The sequence below is a fragment of the Nylanderia fulva genome, unplaced genomic scaffold (genome assembly GCF_048542155.1).
Source record: "Nylanderia fulva isolate GAGA-0341 unplaced genomic scaffold, ASM4854215v1 Scaffold22, whole genome shotgun sequence".
NCBI classification, from domain to species: Eukaryota; Metazoa; Arthropoda; class Insecta; order Hymenoptera; family Formicidae; genus Nylanderia; species Nylanderia fulva.
The window spans coordinates 477,648-494,233 of NW_028190285.1; the positions used below are offsets into that span (position 1 = coordinate 477,648).

A 16,586-nucleotide genomic window follows, 5' to 3' on the forward strand; every position below is an offset into this window, starting at 1 on the left:
TTGATATTTCATGTTAAAATGCATGAATAAATATACGCATACAATTCTTTGAGTGTGTATGCATTACCTATATAGTATATAATATTAGAATATTCATATTTGGAATTTATTATTGAGAGGCATTGCGTGGTTGTTGGACACTCTGTACGCGATATTCTTGGCGAATGAATCTCTGGGAGAGCACTCGATAGGCTAAGTAAATCAGAGGCCTTTGGCCAAGAGCGAGGCTACCCTTTAAACCCCATACTAGCTCTGCCGTAGCCCCTGTCGTCCCTTACGTGATGATAGAAGTGGGGATGGCAGGGGCAACAAAGGGTCGGCTAAGAGCTCTTCAGCGACCACTCGCGCACCTTCCCTAACCTAGGAAGCATCATCTACTCTTTGGCTCTGTCGGTCTTGCTTGCTTGCTTGCTGGCTTGCTGCTTGCTTGCCCCATGACGTGATTGCCACCGAAATGTGTTTACCGTAAACCGTATCAAACTGTTGAGGGCCGGCCCGCTTCAGCGCTGTAGCTGTCTATCTTTTTCGAGTACGTCGATAAAAGTACGTATCTCCATCAATTTTGCCGCCATTTATGGCAATCTTCCACCGTTTTCACGAAGTAGATTTACGCGGAATCGATCATTCCAATCAGATTTGTATTTTCTGTTACTGAAATATGTCAGATTATGCTTTAGGGAAGAATGATTGAAATAAGTTGAACTTTGGTATTATTAATATATTTTTCAACACGTGCTAATAAAATTTTGTTTTACAATTAGTCAAAACTGGAGTAAAATTTTTCAGAAATTAACACATTTTTTCTACCTGGTTTCTGTTTGATATAAGCATACGAAACTAATATCTTTATTTAATTTCACAGTCTTACAAATTAATTTTATAATTTAGTTGACAATAAAAAAATTATAGTGAAAAATTACCATAATTATAAAGATTGAAATCGCATAAGAATTTTCCCTTTGAAAACAATATTGGTAATTTTATTGCAATACAATTCTCGTTGTCAATCAATGTGGCACTACATCGGCAATTAAAAGTTTGCATTATTTACGTGTTGGAATAATTTCGATGGCGGTTGGACGATTTCGGTTCTCGCAAATACATCGGACGAGACCCCCGTTGACAAACACGGCAGTTGCATCTCGATAAATATCGGCGCTGCACTCCGATAAATATCACGTTCGACTTTGATAAATATCGGGCATGGTTAAGCGACGCTTACGGGAATTAAAAGCTTATTGATTATCGGAATGTAATTCTCTGGATGATATCCAATTTGTCTATTATCCTTCTACTTATATACCTATCAACCACATTCTTGGCTTGTAAATTAATCAGAGATTAACTAAAAAATACCGACTCGCATGATTTTATATTGTTTTATTTAATTGAACGGTTCAGCAGTTTGTACATAATTACTCGCGAGGATTCATTGCTTCAAGTGCAATGAAGCACACTTTATAAGGGCACGACGTGATCGGCTAACCCGAGATTCTTGCCGTCAGGAATATGAAGTGCATTTGGGCCGTGACCAGAAGCAGCCTGATATCCGATATAATCGTCCTGAACAGGCCGGAAGCTATTTCCGCCCCAATTTGCAATCTAGTAAATACCAGTGAACCAGCGCCAAATACCACCGCACCCAGTCTCAAACAAAAGCTGGCTAGTATATCTGCGAGAGTCTCATTGTTATCGTTTCGTTACGAAACGTACCGTTGCACTCTTTCTGCTACAGGAAGAGATTCGCTAAATTGTTGCTATCCTTTAAATTGTTTCACATTTTAATCATGGAACCGTCAGCCTAATTAAATACAGGTTTTAATTATATAAATTTTTATTATTTTTATTTCAAATATAAAACTGTCATTGTTATTTGATTATTTGATTAATTATCGCGTAAGCAAATTTTGATCAAGGTGAAAGTTTGATGATGTCTTTGATTATGTTTTTTCCTTAAAAAAAAGTGTGTCTGGAAAATCGTGTTCAATGTAATTAAAAAGAATAAATTGAAAAGGAAATTTATTGCGATAGAAATTGTTTTCTTCTAATAATAGAAATGAATTGATATGTTCACAATTTGAGACAATTTGGAAATAAAGAAGAAAAGACAATTGATAATGAAATAAATATTAGCAAAAAATATTATACTTTTGAAAATTAAAACATTGTTTTTATTAAAATAATAAATGTTTTTTATTATAATTTACAGTCTTACTTTTAATATTTATAGCTGAATAGAGTTATTTTTTAATTTGTAGGGCAAGAAATTTACTTTAAATCGATTCAAGTTTATTTTCTTACTACACGCGAAAGGATATACATAGAAACAATATAAGATACACACACAAACACATACACTGTATAGCAAATAGGAGATGCACTTACGGTTCAACAATGTTGCCATGATCTGATCCGGAGCAACTGGTACTCTGTGGTTAAGATTGGTCACGACTGGCACAGCTATTCCGACTACGACAAGCAGTTTCGTGTAAAGCACATCCATGATTGACCCAAGTGCTGCGATGTTTCTGCTTATAGTCAGGTATATTCGATAGTTTCGTAATAAACCATTTTGTTGTTTGCATACGATTTTCTTGATCAAAATTCTACTTTATAATTATTATTTATATATAATTATATAACCTTATATACCTATTATAATATATTATATAGAAAAAAGAGAAGAGAGCGTATTTATACATAATAAAATATAACAAAAAAATATAATATACATTTAAAATATTACTTTTTCCAATTTTTAATTAATTATCGAAATGTTCTGTGGATTGTTTTGTATGGTAATCTTCAGATTATTTATAAAAATAATCTGGTTACATAAAAAGAGCAAGAAAATATCACTTTTATTGTTAGTGTATTCAATTTGCATCAATCGAAATATTTTCTTCGTGTTGAATATTTTATCGATATCATCTTAATCACCTTTTCACGATTCACACGATAGATGAGAAAACATTATCTCGTAAGAATTAAGAATGAAATTTTCTCACAAGAGTGAGAATGGCAATTTTTTGTAATCTATGATTTTTTTCTCGCCAATATTAGTATCTTGATACTTTAAGAGTTCTACAATGTTCTCGTACTCTTCTTTTTCTGAACGAGTTACTCTATCATAAAACGCTCTATTCTGATTTACTTTACCTTACATAATGAGACGCATTCGTTGCCAATCGCGAAGACCAATAAATGCACATCGCGCGTCCGCAAAGTTACAGCTTCCATCCTCTTGCGAGTGTCGCAACAATCGTTTCCGTTTATTCACCGACAATGCGCCAAACTTTCTAGTTGGACCGCGCGCTGGGTAAGCTTGGCACGATGTATTTGCTCGGCTGTTCTCGCGGCCGGGAAACTTGGAAATTTATTCCCGGGGAAAATTCGCGCGTTTGAATTTTTAGCAGGCTGACGTCTAAAAGTTTCTTTCTTCCTTATGGTGGCAGCGGACCGTCGCTTACCTCGCTCGCTTAATCGTCTTTAAGAAAGTGATTCTGCCAGAATCAATCTCCCTCTCTCTCTGTTTTTGTCTCTTTCCTTTTCTTCAGAAAAATGGGGATGAGAAAGGATCATGAAATATCCAAGAATCTAGTCGTATCGTTATATTGTTCTTTACTGTTTTCATCTTTTCGTTACATAAGAGAGACGATTGGATCGATCTTGCATCGTTTATTTTGCTCTGAATACATTCTAATAAATTGAGTATAGTTTGTTATCGATTTAACGCGCGTCTGCAAAAGGAAATTAAATCCTTCGTTCAGAACAAGAATATATATTCTAACATTGAAATGTTTATATCGATTATAATTGATTCTTATCAACCAATATCAAGAATCGATCATCGATGATTTTCATTACTAAAATAGTACGATCTTATATAGCCTTTTATATATAATGGCTCAGTGAAATGATAAATCTTATATTTTTAATATAATTAATTTTGTAATTTTTAATATTAAGCAAATGAATGAAATATAATACATAATTTTCTGTAATTTTGACAACGTTAAAACAAGATTTTCAAGCAGCATTGACTGCTCTCTTCCTTTTACCTTCGCCTCGTTGGATTGTAATTCGCGACGCATTGATTCGATGTACGAACGTATGACGTCGACATTACTGTACACACAACGGCCGTAACTTCGGGAACTTTTGTTTGAATTATGTTGAACGAATCGTGGAAACTGGTGACGCTATCGGTGCGTCAGTCGACAGAAACAGTCGTAATGTGCCACTCGAGTTCAGTTCTGTCGCCGGCAAGGCAAGGCGGTAATAGCGTTGCAGGCTCTGCAGCAGCTACCAACTACTACTGACGATACGAATCGCACAAAAGCCCGCTATGCGAACGTCCTTTTGTGTGTGTGAGAGAGAGAGAGAAAGAGGGAGAGACAAAACAGAGAGAAAGACACAGATAAGTTTTCTTTTATCCAGCACGCTTGCTCCACAAATGTGCGGGCTCACCGAAAATTTCGTTGTCGGAAATCGAATTCACGCTTTTGTCACGTCAAAAATCATTTCGAGACATTTTCAAATGACAATAGTTAAGAATTAATAAGAGCGACAATTATGTTAAATATACAAGATTCGTTTTGTATTATAATATAGGTATATGTGCGTGTATAATATAGGTCACGAATAAAAATATGAAATATACATATATAAAAATGCGGGCAAAAGGGATGCCGCTTTTTTTTTAAATTAGCGTCTTTAGTTTCTTGCCAGTGAATTTACACAAAAATCAATTACTCGTAAATGCGGGTCGCACGTTTTAATCATACGGAAATAGTGGGTGTTTCAACGTTGAAAATTACATGACATATATACGTACGTCGAAGTTGCTATTATCATTGGTGTATTTCACATCAGCTCGAGCTGAAATATTACAAAACGACGCGGCAATTGTTGAAACGGTATAGAGACACCTCGGTCAAAATGCGGTTTCGCGCATCGCGTTTAATTGCGACGAATTTTATGTCGATCAAATCGGCCGACGCGAATAACGGCGAAAATTTATTGTCGCGCTAAACGACGCGCCTTCTCCCCTCGCCGCAGGTATTCTGCTAATTATAATCGCGATATCCGTATTATTAATCGCCATTATCGATTGTATCATGCTCGACGCGCCGCCGATGACACGCAGGTTGACTTTGCCTGAGGCCTGGCCGGCTTGCGAGGCGTAATGCAGCTGATCATTATTGCCATAATCTCGTTAAACAACATTGTTAATAAAATTATGCTGATTCCAATAACAGAGATAGAGATGTGAATATTGCGAGGAAAATATTAAGAAAACATTCAATTAGTTCGAAGAGTGAAAATTCTAAAATTGTTAGTATAATTTAAATCTTCTGGAAATCAGTGATTATATTAATAATTACTATCCAACTATTGGCCTCATCATAAGCATGTCTTTGATATTTGTTCTGGATCCATCCGAATCGAAGAAAAGTCTTTGCGTTCGCAAATAAACCGCTGCAACAATTGCTATGGAAGGTCGGCCGCGCACTCAATTAGTTCGAAGAGTGAAAATTCTAAAATTGTTAGTATAATTTAAATCTTATGGAAATCAGTGATTATATTAATAATTACTATCCAACTATTGTGACCTTATCATAAGCATGTCTTTGATATTTGTTCTGGATCCATCCGAATCGAAGAAAAGTCTTTGCGTTCGCAAATAAACCGCTGCAACAATTGCTATGGAAGGTCGGCCGCGCACTCAATTAGTTCGAAGAGTGAAAATTCTAAAATTGTTAGTATAATTTAAATCTTCTGGAAATCAGTGATTATATTAATAATTACTATCCAACTATTGGCCTCATCATAAGCACGTCTTTGATATTTGTTCTGGATCCATCCGAATCGAAGAAAAGTCTTTGCGTTCGCAAATAAACCGCTGCAACAATTGCTATGGAAGGTCGGCCGCGCACTCTCGATTCCATTCACTCTCTTTCGTTTCCCCTGGAGCGATCCCGCGTTCGTCACTGCCGGTAATGATGATAACGAATCGCTGTAATAGCGAGGCGGCCCGGCGATTCGTTTTCGACATCGGCGACGGCGCCGTTCTCGAAATCGCGCAGCTAGTCGTAGGAACAGCCCCCGGGACGATTATCGGAATCGATCATTCAATTTCGCGTTGCAAATTGTCCGCGCCGGAAACTCATATCCGGGTACTTCCGGTTCTGCCTGGTCCCGCCCCCGGGAAGAGGAAGGTCGGCGCCGTCGGGCCCAGGCATCCAGTGGAGGGCTGGTTAACGAAGCGGGGGCACGAGGGGGATGAAAGGGAAGAAGAGACAGACGGGGGAGAGAATCGCGACGCAGAAGTCACGGATGAGGGGTACGGCTTCATCCTGACGCGGATGAGCGGTGAACTCGCTTCCGTTCCGCCCTCGAATCCACCTGCAACCGTATTGCCGCCATTGAGTTAACATTCAATTATAATGACTAATGATTAATTTTGTTTCTTCTCTCATTACGAATTTTATAATCGAAGGAAACGTTAATTTTTTTGAATAACTGCATTCTTTGCAACATCTCATCTTCATTGAATTTTTCACGTGTGTTGATGTCAACTTGATAATGAATAATTATCTTTGACTTGTCATTGATCATATCAATCTTTATATCGATCGGAAAGAGTTTCCTTCTTCTTTTCCGCGTCGACTTTTTATTAGAGAATTTTTGTCCGTCGTTGTTGAATTTCATTAATCATCGTCGAATTTAACAAGAGCGACGATTCATACTTTTTTTCTTTGACCTATTATTAATTTAGGCGAGAAAGATTTTGTCGCTCAATTAGATTTAAATAACTTAAATAAAAAGTTAATATATATTATTTGAAAATCCTTGTTCAAATCTATAAAATGTTTACGCTCGCACATCTTTCACGATATAAAATGATATTTCTCACGACGTGGTGAGACCATTGCTGGATTGACATATTTTCCACAACAGCCGCTTATCATCAGCTAGATTACCGCGACGTAATCGTCGACGGACGTGGCAACCGCCGGTTCAGGTCCGCCAAAGGGTCCGTGAAAAATAGCTGCGACCTTTCCCAGAGTAACGACCAGGTCTTCGCAACATACACGAAGGACGTGTATTAATCGTCAGCAGGTGTCAGCGTCGCTCGCTCGCGGTCTGACCGATTTCATCGTGTATTTCGACACGCATACATTAACACAGTGTATACATATGCGTGTATGCGTATATGTTATTCCATTTATTGCACGATGGCAATCGTTGATTCCGTCATGAGCTACCTGCCGCGTGTAGGAACGAAGGAGGAGGTGTGAGTGTCGGCGCAACATCAATCGAGCCGAAAACGGTCGACTGGCCACGCGGTGTTCTCGTTTTTGAATAACAATCCCGCGTCATAAACCCGTCCGCAAAACGGCTATTTACCTACCTATCTACGTCTCTCTCTCTCTCTCTCTCTCTCTCTCTGGCACGTTGATGGGACCTCTTCTCTCCCCCTCCCTCCTGATATATTCCTGTTTCCCCGCGCGACTCTCAGTTATACCCTCTGTATCGGGTGGGTGGTTGTGGCGGCGGTGGTGGTTTCATCGACGACGTCTATTGGAAAATTTATTCCAATATTTTCAATTAAAGTTAGACAAAGCCGCTGTTTGATAACGCTACGTGTTTCGCCGCTCTAGTTCGCCGGGGTAAAAATAATATAGCACGCGCGAATGATCAGGAGCGGCTTTCACACAGCGTCGCTGATGTCGCGCGCGCGCACGAAAGGGAGAGAGAGGGTGAAGCTGGTCGCGTCGCTCTGCTGCTGGTCGGTGATGGTGATGGCGATGGTTCGTTACCGTGGACGGTCGTGCGCACGTGGGGACGAGGGAGGTGTGGGCGACGAAGCGAGCTTGAAGGGTTGGTTGGGAGACAATACGCGATTCCGCACGAGTACCGCACAACGAGTTCGCGTCCAGCATTTCGCTCGATCTACTCGGCGCAATTAAGTTCCCTAATGCGGAAAGAGTCGGCTGGATGTGATCGTCTGCGATTGCTACCGCGTCGTTATTGTTGGATTAGCCGGCTTCGAGAAGGCCTAGTTGTATAAGACTGTATATTTTGCAATATGACTTATATATGTGCAGGATTGAAACGAGTTATCGAATACCGCAGCTTTATATATTTATTGAAAGCGCTGAAAACGGCAGATATATATATATATATATATCGATGTATATATATGTATCGATATATATATGTATATGTATATATATTTTTTTAGCGGATCAATTTATTATTTTAAAATATGTATCTGTATCAGATATACCTAAATATTGATCTGTTTTTACGTTCTATATCATGTGGAAGAGTATATTTAATAAATTAAAGTTAATCAACTTATATTAATAAAAAATAATTTTTTTAAAACGTGTACAACAAAATACTTTAAAAGATAACTGTCAGTTGTAATTTCCGCGCAAACATTGACTGATCATATCTGGTGCAATACATCAAAAATAAATTATTTGTGCAAAACTGCATATTTCAATAGATTCCTGTTTTAATAAATGCATTATTAGCATTCGCTTCGGTGAATGTCATCATTATTATTTTATTACAAATTATAATAGTCGTGAAATTCTTTCTCGAAGCTCATATAGATTTATTTTCTTTCGTATCGCATGCAAAGCGTCGACGTGCTGCTGAAGAAATGTATTCAACTCAGACATTTCAATGTAATCAAACATGTTTCTTTTAATGCATTGCGAGAAAGAACACTCACTCAGTAGCAATGCAAGTAACTGCCTACGCGATATATATGACAATTACATGCTCAGCAGGACGGCCGCAAACGTCACGTGCTTGTCAAGAACTATCACTGCTTTCTGTTAGTACGTATATAGGCATAAGAGGAACACCAGAGACTGTACACATAATGGATCTATTTACTTTACAACACAAGAAAAAAGTTGCAATATTAATGTCTATATTAATTTATTCGACACGAATAAAAAAAAGAATTTAATTAACATAGATGAAAAAACAAAATAAACATAAAAATAATGTACCGGAAAAAATCTTTACCAACAGAAAAGATTACCACGTATTTTTACAAAATTTATGGCATTGAATAAAATATCAGTTTTTGTTTAAAAAGTTTCACGGAAATATCTGACAGATATTAAAAAAGGTTTATTTAAAGTAAAAATATTGAAAAAGACAGAGAGAAAGTAGATAATAAAAGTAGCACAAAGAAGCCTTAAATCTGCTTTTCATATAGTTGCATCTTTTTATATTTTATTACTTCTTTCTTCCTATATATATTTTAGATTTATATCTATATCTTACTTTAAAAATATATACATATGTATATATGTATGTATTATGTATGTACATATGTATAAAAATACAGCTATAGTAATCTCAGACTTTTTATTTCGGACGAGATGCAGGTGCAGAGATGCAAGTAGTGCATCCTTAAGACTAGCTCGGCCGGTGTCTCGAGCGCGGGAGTCGAAAATCGATCGGGCGCCCGTGTCGTGAGCAGCGTCGTCGGCGGTCCAGGATGATACTTAATAACGCGAAATACGGTGTGCACGAAGAGAGAGAGAGACGAGGGGAATATAAGAGGAAGAAAGAGATCGGGCAGGGCACACGTATAGATTGGGGGCGGTCGAACGTACGAGGGATATATCGCGTACGCGGATCGAAGGAAAAAGGGACGAGCCCGATGAAATAATAGGACTCTCGCGCAATAGCGAGTGCCCGGCATTGTGCGAGGTTGCAGCACAGCCAGGGCTTGTTCAATGGGACCGGATGAATGCTGGCCAGCTCGTGTGATGCAAGAGAGCATCCCCTACTCCTCCGCTCGTCGCTCTTTCTCTTCGGAGTCCGCACCGAAAAGCCAAGTCCGTCGGTTTTAATACTATGCCCAGTGTCCGCCACTTTGCACATACATTCCTGTTTGTAATTGAAATCTGCCCGCCGCCGCCGTTGCTCGCATTTTCTCGTTAGATCCCTCTTTTTTACCCCGTCGATCATCCTACTAGAATCGCGCTGGTCCCCTATCTCTATGGTCGAGGCCGCTTTCGGTTTGTCATGGAATTGAAAGAAGAGGCAGTTTCTCGTTTGATTGCGCGAGATGTTCGGAGCTACCTCTGCTTTAATCGACTATTAATTTGCTTATTCTAATTCTCGGTTCATATGTTTTAAATTGTTAGAAATATAAGATTTAATGTAACTTGTAATTATTTTTTTCAATAGACGATTCGAGGCAAAATCGCGTGTTTCAGAGATTCACATTGTTTTGACATCCATCTATTACTTGAGGACATTGCAATTGTTATAATAGAAATAATGCACTATTATTTTTGCAATGTTTTTGAAACATCGGCAAATATTTTAGTTTCAAATTCTTTTGATTCAATTTATTTTGATTCATGTCTGAAAAATCTATTGCGTTTGAAATAAAAGATATAATTAATAAAGTCCAAATTTTTTATTTTCTGCGCTCGATAGTATAAAAATTTTATCGAAATACATTTGAAATTAAATACAAAATAAGTGACATATTTACTTTTATTAGTTTCATTAATAAAAAGTTTTAGAGAGTTTTTGCATGTTTAATGACAGAAAAATGATTAGTGATTCAACATTTTCTATCGAGATAAAGCTCAATTACAAATTGTTGTAAAAACTCTTATAAAATTTTATCGAACAAAGTGCGAATGATTTGGGGTACCCAGTTTATACCGCGATATCAGGTTGCCTGCGTCAATTTTGACACGTCTACCCTATTTTTGCGCGAAAACAATCGGGTCTCTATGACAGCGTAAAAATTCCCAGCTTCTATTTAGCACGACGATTTCGTCGGGCAGATGCACGCCATTTGTGATGCGTTTAAACGAGTCTCGGGCGTGCATCGCGAATTCGCGTCGCGCTGTCCGATTTCGCATCGCTATTCATACGTGAGTATTGAACGGCGCCCGTGCGGAAAGGCCACCTGGAGAGCGAGGTGGTGAGAGATAGACAAAGAGAGAGAGAGAGAGAGAGAACTAGAGATAGGTAGATAGAGAGAGAAGAAGGGAGAGAGAGCGCACGTGAGTAGTGATGGCCCTCGAAGCAACGCTTGCTCGCAATTTTCGAGCAAATCGAGTGCGGATGCTCGATCGAAAGGAAATTCGATCAAATCAGATTTCATCAGAGAAATGGTCGAAATTCATAATTTATAAGCTGTATTTTAAGTGAATTATATACATATAATGAGCGAATTTTGGACTTACAAACTTACCTCGAGCTTCTCGCACAGACATTTGCATATATAGGTATAATATAAATTTTGATATTATTTCGAAATTATTGGAGCATCGTTGGAGTGTCGTTTGATTGCAAAGGATCGATGCTCAGATCGGTTTGAAAGATTCATATTTCGCGCGAGAATGTCAGTACCATCACTACACGCGCCATCGATCACGCTTGGACCATTCGCAGGTAATAGACAATCATCATTACGCATCGGTCCCTGCCCTCGTTATTATGCTGTGTGCATGCCGATACGTTATGATTTCCGATATCCCTGGTAACCAGTCGAGGACGGTCATTTTGGGCGTTAAACGACGCCGACGCGCGGTGACAGAAAGACACCCATTTCTGTCACCGCGTTAATGGCTAATACGTGACGCGTTTCTAATTAACGAAGTCGAGAAACGAGCGGAGACGGTGAAAAGAGAGAAATGGCCTCTTCGCTCGATGGACATATATAAAGAAAAGGACGGGAGAGGACGAAAAAAAGGGAAACGTAAAACATAGTAGGGCTCTAGGGAAATGAACGTGTAAAGTTGTTCAAGGATAATGGCGATTTGTTTTTAAAAAATTATACTGTAATAATCAAATAAACTCGTTTCACAATTTTTATTAAGAATTATGGTAATATATGAATATTTTTATTAATAATACGATATAAATTAATAGCTTGAAATAAGCTCTCTACAGAGAATAAATTTTATCGAACGTTTTAAATATTCTGTAAGAAAAAATTATTACATAAATTATTTTTTGATACTTTAAAAAGATATTTTAATTTAATATTCTTTATTATTTTAATACTCTTGAAAGTTTGTGCATAGATGGATATTTATTGATGTAAGTGTAGAAAAACTCCGTGAAAAAAATTTAAATTTTATATTAATGTTATATTTTTTACTTTTAAATTACACAAAACAAAAATAAAACATAGAAAATATCGCGTAGAAATTGGTGTTCAAGTCGTTCGTCTATAAATAATGGAGAATATTTTTATTTCTGTGAAAAAAGTTTATTTTATATAGCTATGATTTGCAAATTAAAAATATTGGCAATAAAACACTACAGATAAACATTTTATAAGCAACTTTATCATATATCATTTTATAAAGATCTTCATATTAAAATATATAATACTACCTGTATACATAATTCTACAAAGAAAAGAAAAATAAAAGAAAATTCTGACAAGTTATTTGAATAAATTTTTTATTAATTTGCATATATATTTTGATTTGCACTCTGTCCTATATTCATGATAAAAGAGCTAGGCGTAAAAATAGCAAAAAAAAAAGATCGCATATCAGGCATACATAACAGGAATATTTTTAAATAAATCTTTTTATAATTGTGAACTCAAAATCCGGCATTCTCGTTTTGTCTACTAATTAAACGACACATAGAGATAACATATGACGTAATTTATGAGAACGTTTCGCATGTCATATAGAAGCACCGCGCGAGTGCAACTGCATTTTAACTGTAAACATCGTTTTATTTCTGCATTCGCGATAATCCCGAAAAGTCGTTTCGCCTTATACATCCTACGTCATTAAGAGAACGCGATCGCCTCGGGAATTATTTTCGAGAAGAAGTTCCACCTATGCACTCCTTCGTGTAAATTTGCACGTGAGTACGTACTCGAGTCACGTGTGCGTCGGCATCGTTGCGCGGGACTCGATTAAACTGCTAATGCTAATCCGAATAGTAATACTTAATAGCAGCCCGGAGCAGTGCCCGGGCCAAGTCCTTCTAAGTGAATTAACCTCGGGTTAATCTCGAGTTAAGGAAACCCCTAAGCAGACCTCGAGTGATCCCCGCTACTTCGTTAGATCGGCTGCTCCACCCTTCTTGAGCATCCGTTCGCATAAACTAACGAAAGACGGCCGTTGAGAATTCTGCGGGATTAAGTTGCGATCTTTGACGTGTCGAGAGATATTTGTCAAAAATCTTAAAGATTTTAGAAGACAAATAAAAATTTATGACTTACAAATATATATATATATATATATATAACAGTGACTGAAAAGTGAACATTAATGCATTATTTTAAAGAATGCATTTAAAATTTTTATTCTATCTTAAAGAATATACCTAGAGGGACACCTAAATTCTGTTAATATTTAATGGAGTTGTGGTTTATGCCTCTAAGTATTCTGTAAGATAAAATAAAAACTTTAAATGCATTTTTCTCTCAAAGCAGCGTTTTGGCTTGCGCGCTCCTTTTTTAATTCGATAACTTTAGCTTGGTAACGAAGGGTAACATTTATTTAATTTATGGACGAGCTTATCCAGTTTCTCGAGAAGAAGCTGCTTATATTAATCTGTTCCCGAGATCCTGAAATCACGATTCTCGAGTGGCTCTAAAGTGGTATTATCAAACAAGTTATGAGTCGCGTAAAGCGTTTAGTATGGCGTAATCGCATATCGACCATATGAGTATCATATAATATATTTTTTTGCGGGAAGGGAGGAAATATCTATTTTGTACGTAATTGTTATTGAAAAATATGAAATTCATTTTCTGATCAAAATGAAACAGAATGTTGTGCTCATAACTATAGCTATTATAAATAAAAATAACTAAAGCCAACTATTATCGATGTTACGAAGCTATTATTTTTATAATCACCTTATATTTTATTATTCTAAGAAGAATTGTTTTCTTTATTCAAAGTATCTATATTATAATTTTACATTTACAAGAACGATAAAAAATAAATTATTTCGCGTAAAGCGTGTCTAATTACTAAAAAAATGTGGCAGTATATAAAATTTTATCAATAAGTAACAATATTTTGTTGCGACAGAATATAACTGTAAAAGGAAAATTATTTTTAATTGTATTCTAAACAATGAGAAATAATTTTTAATTGTAAATGTGTATTCTTTCACATGTGACAGGATATTAATTATATGTTTTATGTTTTCTTGTTTTAATCCATGTTCCATATTTTCTTTTATACGTGCAGAATCGCATTTATATACGATATATACATGTGTATTCGGTTCATTTTGTTCGCGATATATTACTTGCCTCGTTTCGGATGACGGATGTTTTGCGTCAATGTTTCACGCGTTACGATTTTGTTTGAGGTATTGCGGTTTTTAACGCTGCACGTATGTTATTTCCACAATACGCGCGAATGAAACTCGAGGCATCTCCATCGCGATGACGCATCGTCGACGTGGTTGCAGATCGTGCAGGTTTCGTCGACAACGAACCAAGTTTTACAAACGGCTCGCCTGTCACGAAACCCGGACGTCTGCGTCCATGTGCTTGGTCCTTCTCTTGATGTTCCTCGTCCTTTCACATTTAATGGCTAATACGATATACAATAATACGTTATAACACGTGCTACATTTTATTCAATATTTATGCAAAATTTTTCATTTTCTTTTATCCTCGTTCTGATTTTTAGAACACACTGATTTTATGCATAATAGAGTTATTTCTTATATACGCCATAATACAGGAATATTAGAATTTATAGAAGATTATTGAATGCAAAGGTTGTGCGTGCATTACATTTATGATGTAATTTTGATTCAAGAATAGGCGAATAAGCTAATGCAGGAGAAAATTACTTGACGCTTTATGAATTTAATGTTGTGACAAATATTTTGCTCTCTGAATATATAGGTTGACAGTCTCTTTTTTATAAATTGCATTACGAATAAATAGAATGACGTTTTATTTTATATAACAAATTGATACGTGCTTGTGGAACTGATATTGGGATCAGTAACGTAGCACACAACAGATGGATACAGTTGTTGATTCCGTTGTTGAAATCATTTAGATTTAATTTAGCTGCAGAAATACAGCAAACCTGTATTTCTTTTCATTTAATTTCGAAGTAATGTAATTTCAATTTAATTAAACTTTGTGTGCGCTTTTATACAACAATATCTAGACTTAATTGTTAGTTTAAATGAGATATTTAATATCGAAAATTGAAAGGTTGTAATAAACGACGATTTCCGTCGAGACGGAATTCCGGTTAAGGATGAGAAACAAGTGCAAATTCATCGAAAGTTCCGCGCTAATCCGGCAGAAATGGGACATCCTGTATAAAAGAAACCATTCAGTTTTAACACCCTGGCAGTCCGCTAACCCAGACAGGAGTAAAGCCGGTGGGATGGCCTTTGAAAAAAAGGCTTGGAGGACAACGGCGCGTCGCGCTGCTCTCACGGCCGTGTAATTATTATCGATTCCATTACTGCGCCCGTAATACTCCCGACAAAATTACCGCAGTCGCCGTATCATATCGCAATCGTTACGGCCGGCTCGCGTTTAATCAGCGCTTACGATGATATTACATGAGAGTGCAACCCCGCGGTGCGAAATTATTATAAGCCACGTGTGCCCGCTAAATATTCCGTGAGCAGCCGCTAATCGGCGTTAACTGAGTTAATAATAAGCATTCGATGTGCGCGCCTAATTTATTTGTTATTCGTTATCGAGGGAAGAATGATCGACGATACGGTGATGACGATAAGAAGGAGGATAAGGCCACCGGGGGTGGCTCAACAAAAAAAAAAGAAAAAAAATAGAGCGCGTGCGCTATAGAAAGAGGGAGGGGTTGGAAGACATTGTTTGCACATGTATACGCAAGAGAGAAGAGGCGACCGAAGGATGAGCGCAAGCGAATGAGTCGATGAGTGGGATACCTAATGAAATTACGATGTTACTTCCCAGAAAGACACCTTGTAGAGGTGAACACACACGGATATATACACGAGCGAGTAGAGCAGAGCGTAAAGTTCATCCCTGTATCACGAGAGCTACCACCGCGTATAGGTACACCCTGTACGCATATCTGCGTGCGCGTGGTTTTGCGTATGTAACCGTATGCATATGCATGTACATGTGTATAAACACGCCGGTCGGATGTCCTGCTATCTGCAACGGTGCAACGCGCGAAGCGCCGACACGCGTGCTCTTTCGCCACGGGAAAGCTTTTCGCAAAGCGCCGAATGAGAGCTTTGTGAAAAAAGCGCAATTGATAGCGTCTTCCTATTAGTGGACGAGAAAATATCAGAGGAGGAGAAAAAAGCATTGGCGTGCGTAGAATGGCAGAGGAATGGTATTGCGAGTCGGAGCGAGATAGAGACACATCCGGTAAAGTACTTATCCTCTCTCTCTCTCTCTCTCTCTCTCTCTCTCTCTCTCTTTTGCATTAATTGGTTAAATTTCCATATACGTAAAGCTGATGCTGTAAAATCGTCGTGATATTCGATGAAAATCTACTCGATCGTTCTTCTCGTTCTCTTCGAAAAACGAAAGAAAGTCCAGTTCATCTCTCGAATCG

At 37.5% G+C, this 16,586-nt stretch overlaps 1 protein-coding gene and 1 long non-coding RNA gene across 3 annotated transcripts in view; one reads left to right on the top strand and one right to left on the bottom strand.

The window, feature by feature from the left end:
- Positions 1–16,586, top strand: part of Scgdelta (sarcoglycan delta) — a 299,973-nt gene that overhangs the window by 11,123 nt on the left and 272,264 nt on the right.
- Positions 1–16,586, bottom strand: part of LOC114932729 (uncharacterized) — a 42,855-nt gene that overhangs the window by 5,007 nt on the left and 21,262 nt on the right. The window contains exon 1 of one of the 2 annotated variants that reach the window (XR_003819945.2): positions 2,386–2,589. The exons of the other annotated variant lie outside the window; for it this stretch is intronic. This is a non-coding gene — a long non-coding RNA (uncharacterized LOC114932729). Of the gene's footprint in view, positions 1–2,385; positions 2,590–16,586 lie in introns of those variants that run through there. 2 annotated transcript variants of the gene reach the window in all.